Source organism: Neomonachus schauinslandi, chromosome 9 (genome assembly GCF_002201575.2).
Source record: "Neomonachus schauinslandi chromosome 9, ASM220157v2, whole genome shotgun sequence".
NCBI lineage: Eukaryota > Metazoa > Chordata > Mammalia > Carnivora > Phocidae > Neomonachus > Neomonachus schauinslandi.
This window is the reverse complement of record NC_058411.1, coordinates 35,426,542-35,437,523: the sequence shown is the minus strand read 5'-3', so window position 1 is coordinate 35,437,523 and position 10,982 is coordinate 35,426,542.

Below are 10,982 nucleotides of genomic sequence, written 5' to 3'. Positions count from 1 at the left end.
TATATGTGGTGCTAATGGACTTGGATGGCTACCAGCGAATATCATATCATATTTAGAAGTAAACAATTTTTAAAAATCTGATCAAAGTTGGTGCATTTTACAGTGTTTTAAGGAATCCTGTCTTCATTTATTGCAAAAATAGCTCAAGCCAATATATACTTGCATTGCTAGGTTTTTTAGTAATCTCTAATGAATGAACACAAAGTATAACACCTACAAGTGATTGAAAATATTTTGGAAGGCTTAGGCATATTTGGGAGTTTTAAAAACAGGTATGAGGTAAATATGTGTAACTAATTATTTTTGTTAAGAAAATAACACTTCTCTAGTCCTGGGTTTCTACTTTTTTTTTTCCTACTATAGTTTGATATATATTTTTGGTTAGAATGTATTATAATTGATTGTTTTTGTGATAAGATGTGTACTCTACCTGCATCCATTCTTAAGTGGTTCCTCCTTAATCTTTTCTATTGAGAATATCTGGTGAATTAAATAAATAGGGTTCCAGTCTGAAAAATGAATCCAGAAATTAATTGGTCTCAATCTGAGTATACCTGCCACATGGCCAAATCGTATTAAAATGAATTCTAAGATGATCCAAATTGTTTTGTTATAGAAATAAGCAGGGATCAGATAACTTGGAAGTCTCTTATAAAATATGTTTCATTTCAATAGTATTTATTTTAAGCAATTGGACCTTATATGCAAGATATTAAATGTATATAAATAGGTCCCTATTCAGTTCATACCTACATTTGACGTGATTAAAATGATCATTTAGAAGACAATTTAATAATAGCACATTTTCATTTACATTTGCTGTGATAAATGCTGCTTTTAATGAACATTTTATTAATTAGCTGGGATTCAGTTTCCCTTTGAACTCAGAATTTTACAAGGTGGGTTGGTTTATTGGATACTTGTTAGTTTTTTCAGCATATTATCTTCTCCCTTTTAAGAGTCAAGTATTACTCACTTTGCTTTACAACCCAGTGAATATGAAAACCCTCTTCTATTTTATGTAGCACTATTCACTTAACATTTTCTCAAAGTGCTTTATAGGCTATAAAAATAGTACTGGGTAACATTTAAGTAAAGATAGCAGAAAACAAAAGAACTTTCAAACCGAAATTATGTTCCCTGACACCACCTCCACCTGAAAGAAGAATAAGCATGTGGCACAAATGGGATTCTTCAGAAAAGCTGCATAATTTTCTTTCAAGGTAATGCATTTGACAGCACGAAGTTTGTGACGATCTTAATTGGTGTACTATTTAGTGGAATCTAAGAAACTCTCTGATTTATTTCTGAGAGAGAATCTTATTTCACCAGTGTCTGTGAAAAGCCATACTGCTAAAGGTCAGGTTAGAGATGTGGGTCATGGGAGGGCACCAGCCAAATCTGGCTTCTGCATGCAATCCAGAGTTAACTTCATCAATGTGCTCTGCTGACTGGGGATTGGACAGACTTTACAATGACAAGTTGCCTTATTTTTTATGGTTAAAGAGTTAATTTGCAGGGGGTGGGGGGATAGAGCAGAATTTTTTAAATAATTGTTAGGCTTTAGAAAGATCCTTTTAATGTTAACTTTATTCAGATATGTGAAGTCTTCTAATTTCATCTGATACTCAGTACATCAGGGGTTGACTTTTCTGCCTGCCATTTCTACGTTTTTCACAAGTCCTTGTTTATGGTTTCAGGTTCTTTAGGTTCAAATTCCTGTGATGTTTTATTGTGTAACATAAAGTTTCTTATTATACAGAATTCAAAATTTCAGTCAATAGTACATTTTGTGGTACATTTTTGAAAAAAAGTTCTTGTAATCCTTATTTAGTTACAAAAATTAAACAGAAGGAAGCTACATAAAATTTAGATGTCCTGATTAAATTCAGTTTGGCTCAACATGTGTTGGGTATAACATATGCCCAACGCTGTAAAGGAGACAGGCTCCCAGCCCTCCAAAAGCTCAAGCTAGGGAACAGCAACCAGAGGAACTGGGACAGGGATTAAGGCAAAGAGCCACAGGCAAGGAACATCATGAGTGCCATAGACAAGAGAATAAAGAGAACGTGGTTAATTTGTCCAGTGTGGGGAGGTGGTCATCTAAATACAGGGACAGTTTGAAAGCCTTCCATTTCTAAATATTTAAACAGTTATATTCATTATGATTTGTGAACAGGTGCAGAAAAAAAGCCTGCATAATGTTACATATTTATAGTAGTTCTTTGTCTGTAAAAATGTTAAGTGGATGAGCTATTATGAAAGTAAAAATTCCATATTGTAATTTCTCGTTAAAATCAGTACTATAGGACTGTGGATCAGATGCTAATATTTAAGAAATACTCTGTAGAAAAAGGTTTCAACCTGAATTAATATATGTATGACTCTTAATATAGAATAAATGTTATAGTGGCTCATGTTTATTTTATTTACATCTCTTAAGAGAAAGGCAGTATATTATGTTTATTTCCTAAAAGTATAAAGATCACACTGATGGAACTGTTGAGTTAGCACTACCAAGAGTTGTGCTCTGGTGATTGGGAGGTGGACAGACTTTACAATGACAAGCCTAAAAGAGCCCACCTCCAGCACAGAGAAACACAAACACCTCGAACGTGAACTCAATTTCAGTGAACTCTCTATCCATCTAAAGGGCATATCTGACTTTGATGCCATCTGTAAATTTGACAAAAGTGTACTTGTTTCATCATCTCTTGCTATATTCATTAGTTGCCTTTTCTACATTATATTAACCTATGAATTGTTAATAATCTTCACGGCTTTCCAAATAAGCAATCTTGGTATGAAATGCTTCAATTATTCAGATGTTGCCTGCTAAAGCTGGGTGTTTCAAAAGCTAGGTTTATGAAGACACTGATCTTATTCCCCTAACATTAACAACGCTGTTTTTCCTAAAGCACAGAGCAATGGTAATAACTGGACTCTATGAAAGAATGTACTTTCCAAATCTCGGGACCAATTTAAAGTTGATAGTGTCTGGGGCACTTGTCTGGCTCAGTCAGTAGAGCATGCGGCTTTTGATCTTAGGCTTGTGAGTTTGTGCCCCACGTTGGGCGTGGAGATGACTTAAAAAAGAAAATAAACCGGATAGTGTCCTAAGACTAAAATTTGTTCCAAAGCAAACTGTTTTACTAATGTACAAACCCTGTACATAAGCTCATTTAATATTTCACATCTTGCAGAGTTTGAAAATTCTTATTAAATCACATCTTTCTAATAGATAACACTACCTTTTGCAAAACCTGTCCTCACAGACAGTTCTGCTAACCCTTTAGACCCACCATTACTGCTGAAGTCTGGAGTCCCTGACCCGCTGGTGAGTGCCTACTTTGTTTTTTCTCCAAAAGCTTGAGAACACCAGGGGTTGAGTTTCTGAGCTTAGGAAAGAGTGACCCCAGACAGTCCCCAACTTACAGTGTTCAACTAGTGATTTTTTGATTTTAGGATCGTGCGAAAGCAATATGCACTCAGTAGAAACTGTACTTGGAATTTGGGGTTTTGAGCTTTCCCAGACTCCCACTGTGCGGCACGATACCGTGTCCTGTGCTGAAGCAGTGTCAGCCGCGACAGCTCACGCAACCACGGGTCACCAGGGCAAGAATCGACATACTTACAACTGCTCCGGACGCACACAACCCTCTGTTCTTCACTTTCAGTACGGCAGTCAATAAATTACATGAAATGTTCAATACCTTACTATAAAATAGGCTTTGTGTTAGACGACTTTGCCCAGAATAGGCTAATGTAAGTGTTCTGAGCTATACTTAAAGTAGATAGGCTAAGCTATGATGTTCGGTGGATTAAGTGTCTTCAGTGCATTTTCAACTTACGATATTTTCATTATGCAATGGGTTTATTAGGACATAACCCCATCACAAATGGAGGGAGATTATCTGTGTTTGTACGTGGCAGGCAACACTACACATCCGCAGAAAATCCTCCGCGAAGCTGGACCCAGGTGCCATGAGCAATTAAGGGAAACCTAGGTAAGGGGAGGATGGTGTGCTGGCCCCAGCGTAGAAAAATCCCAAACTAAAAATGGTCTCTGTCAATTCCAACTCATCGTAACAGCAGTGGTAGCAGTGTTCAGTTTCTCCACATTAGCAAGATAAGATGCACTTTTCCTATGACTCATTTTGTGGCTAAATTCAAATAGGACTTTCAGCCTTGATTTTTATTACAGTGCAATTATGGGGTAGAGATTTAGCCTTTCACAGCTATCCTGTGGCCATAAAACCCAGACCTTCCACTTTGGCACTCCTGGAGATGGGGAGCCCAGGGTGACACAAAAGCAGGTGCAATGATTTGTATACTTGTCCTCGAAGCTTTTATTCCCAAATCCTTACTGTGACATGTGTACCTTCGGAGCACAGGAAGGTCTAGTCAGTATGGCTACAAGTGGGGTCTCTGGACCACGTCTGTGATGAGTCACAACGAATGCAGCTGCCGGCATGCACGCTCACATCAATCACACATGCTTGTACATAAATCACAGTGCAGAGGTTCCATGTAGAGCAGCTGTTTGTGACCTAAAAACTTGAATATTGCCTCTCTTTAAAGACATCATCCAAAACCGGAGTACTTCCATCCTCCTGATTGGAACTAGTTAGAGGGGCGCCTGGGTGGCTCAGTGGGTTAAGCATCTGCCTTCGGCTCAGGCCATGATCCCAGGGTCCTGGGATCGAGCCCTGCGTGGGGCTCCCGGCTCAGCAGAAAGTCTGCGTCTCCCTCTGCCCCTGCTTGTGTTCTCTCTCTCAAATAAATCAAATCTTTAAAAAAAAGAACTAGTTAGAACTGTCCTTGTACTCTGGGTAAGGCTGAGATGTACAGAATGCCAAAACAATTGGTCACCATTCAAGTGAAAAAAGTCAAGCTAACTTGGGTGCCTGGGTGGCTCAGTTGGTTAAGCGACTGCCTTCAGCTCAGGTCATGATCCTGGAGTCCCGGGATCGAGTCCCACATCGGGCTCCCTGCTCAGCAGGGAGTCTGCTTCTCCCTCTGACCCTCCCCCTCTCATGCTCTCTCTGTGCCTCATTCTTTCTCTCTCAAATAAATAAATAAAATCTTAAAAAAAAAAAAAAAGTCAAGCTAACTTTCTGATCTTTTATCCAGGTGTGCCACAGACAACCTTATCAGCAACTTCACTGATTTCAGAGTGAACTTACTTAGATTTATCTTTTTAGTTTTATGGGTTTCTCCTGTACCCTTAATGTCTGGCTGATGTGTTCTTTCTGACCTGTGGAGGTTTAATAGTGAATGATAATCATTATGGTTCATTAAACTCTAAGACTTTTTTATATCTAGGTGATCTTAACCTTTTTTAAAAATTAAGGTATAATTTATATACGGTAAAGTCCACCCTTTCCTGTCCACAGTTCTACAGATTTTGACAAACACATATAGTTGTGTCACCTAGGGAGTTTTTTCTTATTTTGATTTCATTATTCTCTATACCATCTGTGTATTTTAATTTCTTAATTGCATCAGTGAAAACTGCTACTTGTGCAGATATTTAAAATAAGGGCTTCTTAAATTCAACGTTTAAACCAGGAAGAAAAAACAAGGCTGCCATGCACAGCTGTGCAAACTGGACAGCCCAACTGCCGAAGTCTTCATGCGGGGAGTGGCGCCCCCTAGTGTTGATTGTGCGTAATCTGCATGGCCATCCGTGGCGGCTCTGAATATAGCCACCAGTTTGAGAGATATGCAAAACTGTGGTGGTGTTAACAGTGAAACAGGAGATGTTTAAAATAAAAAAAGGAGGCTTCCACTTATATGCCTTTCCTCCCACACTTTAAAAGATTGTGATGGAAAGAGAAGACAGGAACCACTGAGCTTAGAGCACCAGACTTTGCACATATGTGAAAGAAGGGCAGTTGCAAAATGAGAACTGGTCTGGTAAAAACAAAAAACAAAAAGACTTGGAGACTCTGCTGAAATCTCTAGTCTGCATTTTTTAATGTTTATTTTTTTAAAAGATGTATTTATTTATTTTTTATTTTTTTTACTTTTTAAAGATTTTATTTATTTGACAGAGATTGAACAAGTAGGTGGAGGGGCAGAGGGAGAAGGAGAAGCAGGCTCCATGCTGAGCAGGGAGCCTCATGCGGGGCTCGATCCCAGAACCCTGGGATCATGACCTGAGCCGAAGGCAGATGCTTAACGACTGAGCCACCCAGGCGCCCCAAAAAAGATGTATTTATTTGAGAGAGAGAGAGACACGCGTGCACACAGGGTGGGGGTGGGGCAAAGGGAGAGGGAGACAGAATCTCAAGGAGACTCCCCGCTAGACGGGGAGCCCAACGTGGAGCTTGAGCTCGATCTCAGGACCCTGAGATCATGACCTGAGCCAAAACCAAGAGTTGGACATTTAACCAACTGAGTCACCCAGGCGCCCCTCTGGTCTGCATTTTAAAACCTTTTCTCTCACCTTTGCAAATATTATATCCTTCTTCTAAAGAACCACTATAGGTTCTTTAGATATTCTTCCTTACAAGGCACTTAGAACAAATGCCAGTTGCCAAAAAAACCCTTTTTTTTTTTTTTTTAATATTTTATTTATTTGACAGAGAGACACAGTGAGAGAGGGAACACAAGCAGGGGGAGTGGGAGAGGGAGAAGCAGGCTTCCCTCCGAGTAGGGAGCCCGATGTGGGGCTCAGTCCCAGGACCCCGGGATCATGACCTGAGCCAAAGCAGACGCTTAACGACTGAGCCACCCAGGTGCCCCCCAAAGCCTCTTTTTTAATTAGATATTTCCCTACATATGGTTTGAACTAAGTCCCATACGGCTCCCACTACAGAAAAATGTGGCAAAACTAAATTCACAAGACTTCATTCTGCCAGGGCCTATTTGGTCCACACAAATCTAACATGGACCATCCAGAAATTCAAACCAGACAAGGAGTAACAACTACAGCTGATGAGGGCCTCCTTCTCAGGCTTCCTTCCCACACAAGTCTCTCTTCCAGTCCCCAAGAGAGCAAGGACCAATTCAGTTGTGCAGACAACTTTTCCCAGAGTACTACTATTCCTTCAGATTTCTGGCATGAAAGGACATCATAGTTTTCTAATAGTTAGGGGAAGGTATTTTATTTCTGTTATTTTGATACAATATCACCAAGTTGTTTCAATGAAAAAAGTTACAACGTTGTATAAACAATGGATGATAATTTATGTGAGAGGAGATGGGCTTATTCTCCACATTGGCTACTCAGCTATAAATGAATTTAAGAGAAGCATTTAGTGATTAGGTACAAAGTTCTAGGGTATTAATAATAATAATATTGCAAGCAGTGGGGCACCTGGGTGGCTCAGTTGGTTAAGCGGCTGCCTTTGGCTCAGGTCATGATCCCAGGATCCTGAGATGGAGCCCCTGCTCAGCGGGGAGTCTGCTTCTCCCTCTCCCTCTGTGCCCCCGCCCCCGCTCGTGGGCGTGCTCTCTTTCTCTCTCTCTCTCTCTCTCTCAAACAAATAAAATTTAAAAAAAAAAAAGAGGGATGTCAAAACACAGAGGTACCCAACACACTATGGAATTCTAGGAAAAATCTTGTCATGACTAAATAAAACAAGATCCAGGAGTAGCTAAGTACTAAATAAATAGTGAATTAAACAGTGATGCCAAATTTGAGCATATGTAAAATAGATTTTTAAAAGATACATTGGTGCCACCTTTTGGCCAGATTAAAAATTTACATGAATTATAACCTACGATCACATTTTAATTTCACAAGAGGATCTTGTTAGAGACACAGTTGTTAAATTCAAACATTATGTGAATAGATTTAAAACTTCCTTGCCGCTTAATACAGCTGATTTTTAATCCTATTTTTTATTTTTTAAGAGCTGGGATAGAAGATAATACAAATAGAGTTTAATTCTGAACTAACCCATCTCATACTCTGTATGTACTCCTTTAGCCCTTGACAACCATCACAAAACTTATTTTAAGCTTTTGGACCAGGATTAGTCAACTTTAGCACTACCGATGTTTTGGGCTGGATAATTCTTTCTTGTGGGCAGGGAAGGTGGGGGGACAGTCTCCTGCACTGTGAGATGTTTAGCAGCATCCCTGACCTCTACCCACTAGATGCCAGGAGCAACATTCCCCCCCGCCCCCGCCAGTTGTGACAACTGAAAACATCTGTGTTACAAAATGTCCCTATGGTGAGAGGGATCACCCTGTGTATGGTTAAGTGTCACCTGGCCACGGGTGCTCAGATATTTGGATAAACATTCTGGGTGTGACTGTGAAGGTGTTTTTGGATGAGATAAACATTTGTTTGAATCAGTAGACTGAGTAAAGCAGATTGCCCTCCCTAAAGTGAGTGGCCCTCATCCAATCAGTGGAAGGCCTGAATAGAACAAAAAGGCTGACCCTCTGAGAGCAAAGGGAACTCTTCCTGCCCTTGTGAGTCTTGAGCCTACTGGCTTTTGGACTGGAATTACACCATCAGCTCTCTTGGGTCTCCAGCTTGCCAGCTGTAGATCTTGGGACATTTCAGCCTCCATGTTTGTGTGAGCCAATTCCCTATAATCAATCAACCTCTCTGTGCACATACACACTGTTGGTTGTTTCTCTGGAGAACACTGACTAACATATGCTGGTTGAGAACCACTGTTGTTGATTACATTACAAGAGAAAATACAGTAAATAGGGAAGAAGAAAGCAAAGCAGGGAACTACTTGGCAGTGGCTAGATGTTACCTTTCTTTCCAGAGATGGCAGTTGGAAGGCACCTGAGTAGGAAGCCAATTTTCTATTCACACAGATTACGGTTGATAAGAACGGGCTCAGTGATGCATTTTTGCCTCACACGTCCAAGATGTTGCCTGGCACAGAGATGTACTGACCCCGGTGCTAGGAGGACAACATCGGGCAGACCCTGCTGTAAAATGAGAACACAGTCTATAAGCTGGACTAAAAAAAGGTTTTGTTTATAATCAAGTCACATTAATTTATTTGCCATGATAAAATACATGAAATGCACTGTTTTCATTCCAAACAGAGGATACCAAACTTTCTAAAATAATGTTTCTGAAGCAAACTCAAAGTCCATAAGGTGGAAGAGCTCAGCCATACAGTGCACTGCTCACCAGTCTCCGGATTCGCCATGTGTTACTTGTACGTGGAAGATTTCTTCACTGGGCCTTTTTTATTGCACACATTTTTGAAATCCAAGTTTCTCTGAAACGAGTTTAAGTTGATATCTGATCTAGTCTGACTAAATGACTTTATTTGGCACAAAACAGAAGAGTTGATGGCAGTTCATGTCCAATGCGTTGGAGCAGTATCTACTAAGTAATCGAATGTAGCACAGATGCACACTGACGCACAACAGATTCTTCCAGGTCTCGAAGACAGAAATCAGTCTGTGATTCCTTGTATTTAAGACATCCAGACTTGGGACTGTATAATCCTACCAGTTTTCAAAAAGTCCAACCATACAAACATGGCAATACAGCAGAGAACAATCAGTTCTAGGTTTCACTCGTAGAAATTTAAAAATTATAATAAAATACCACAGAGCTACATTTAGTTGAAAACATACAAAGACACAAATTACATTATAGAAACTCTTCATGTGGCTTATTTTACCTCAACTACTACTAAAAAATTACACTTATCAAGGATCTGGGTTACAAAGTAAGAATTTGCCTGTGCAGATAAACATTAATGGAATTGTACCATCTTCCAGACTCTCTTTTTCCATGATTAATATGTATTTCCTTCCGTTTAAAGTGAGACCTTTCCTCGGGTGCCTGGGTGGCTCAGTCGTTAAGTGTCTGCCTTTGGCTCAGGTCACGATCCCAGGGTCCTGGGATCGAGCCCTGCAACGGGCTCCCTGCTCAGCGGGAAGCCTGCTTCTCCCTCTCCCACTCCCCCTGCTTGTGTTCCCTCTCTCGCTCTGTCTCTGTCAAATAAATAAAATCTTTAAAAAAAATAAATAAAGTGAGGCCTTTCCATTATGAATTCCTTCCAATAATGAATCACTATGTTATTATCCCCACTCTATTTCTTGTCCCTATTTACTTTTTAGGTATCTACATCAAAGAAATGAAAACGATACTTTCTCCATTGCTTTTGTTCCTTTTCCCATATGTAAACAATATGTTTGGGGGAACTTTCCAGGAGGCTGAAACTGGCAAGGTTTTATTCCCTGTAATACCAAAGAACTAATATCCTTCTTCCTAAAGGCTAAAGAGAAGTACGGGTGGTTAAACTACAGTAGAAAAGGAATTCCAGCAACATTACTGTCTAAACAATATGTTTAGAATATTTCTAAAAAATAAGAATTGTGTCAATTAATTACTGAGTATTAAATAATATATGACTGCTTCTAAGACATTCTAGAGTTTACAGGTTGGAATCCTGAAGTTAATAGGCTTAGCTATAGAACACATATAGTTTTCTTTATATGGTTGGTTTTTATTGAGAATACTAAGAGAGGGGCACCTGGGTGGCTCAGTCGTTAAGCGTCTGCCTTCGGCTCAGGTCATGATCCCAGGGTCCTGGGATCGAGCCCCACATCGGGCTCTCTGCTCGGCAGGAGGCCTGCTTCTCCCCCTCCCACTCCCCCTGCTTATGTTCCCTCTCTCGCTGTGTCTCTTTTTGTCAAATAGATAAATAATAAAATCTTAAAAAAAAAATACTAAAGAGAACCTAACACAATTTTTTTGTTGTTAGAGAAGGGGGTAGAGGGGCAGGGGGAGAGGGAGAGAGAATCTTAAGCAGGCTCCACTCCCAGCATGGAGCCCAACGTGGGGCTCGATCTCAGGACCTTGATATCATAACCTGAGCTGAAATCAAGAGACGCACACCTAACCGAGCCACCCAGGTGCCCCAAACTTAACAAAATTTTAATACAAATCCTCACAACACCCCTGTGAGGTAGGTATTACTAATATCCACTTTACAAATGGGAAATCAGAAAAGCAGAGCATGAAATAATAATCTCAAGAT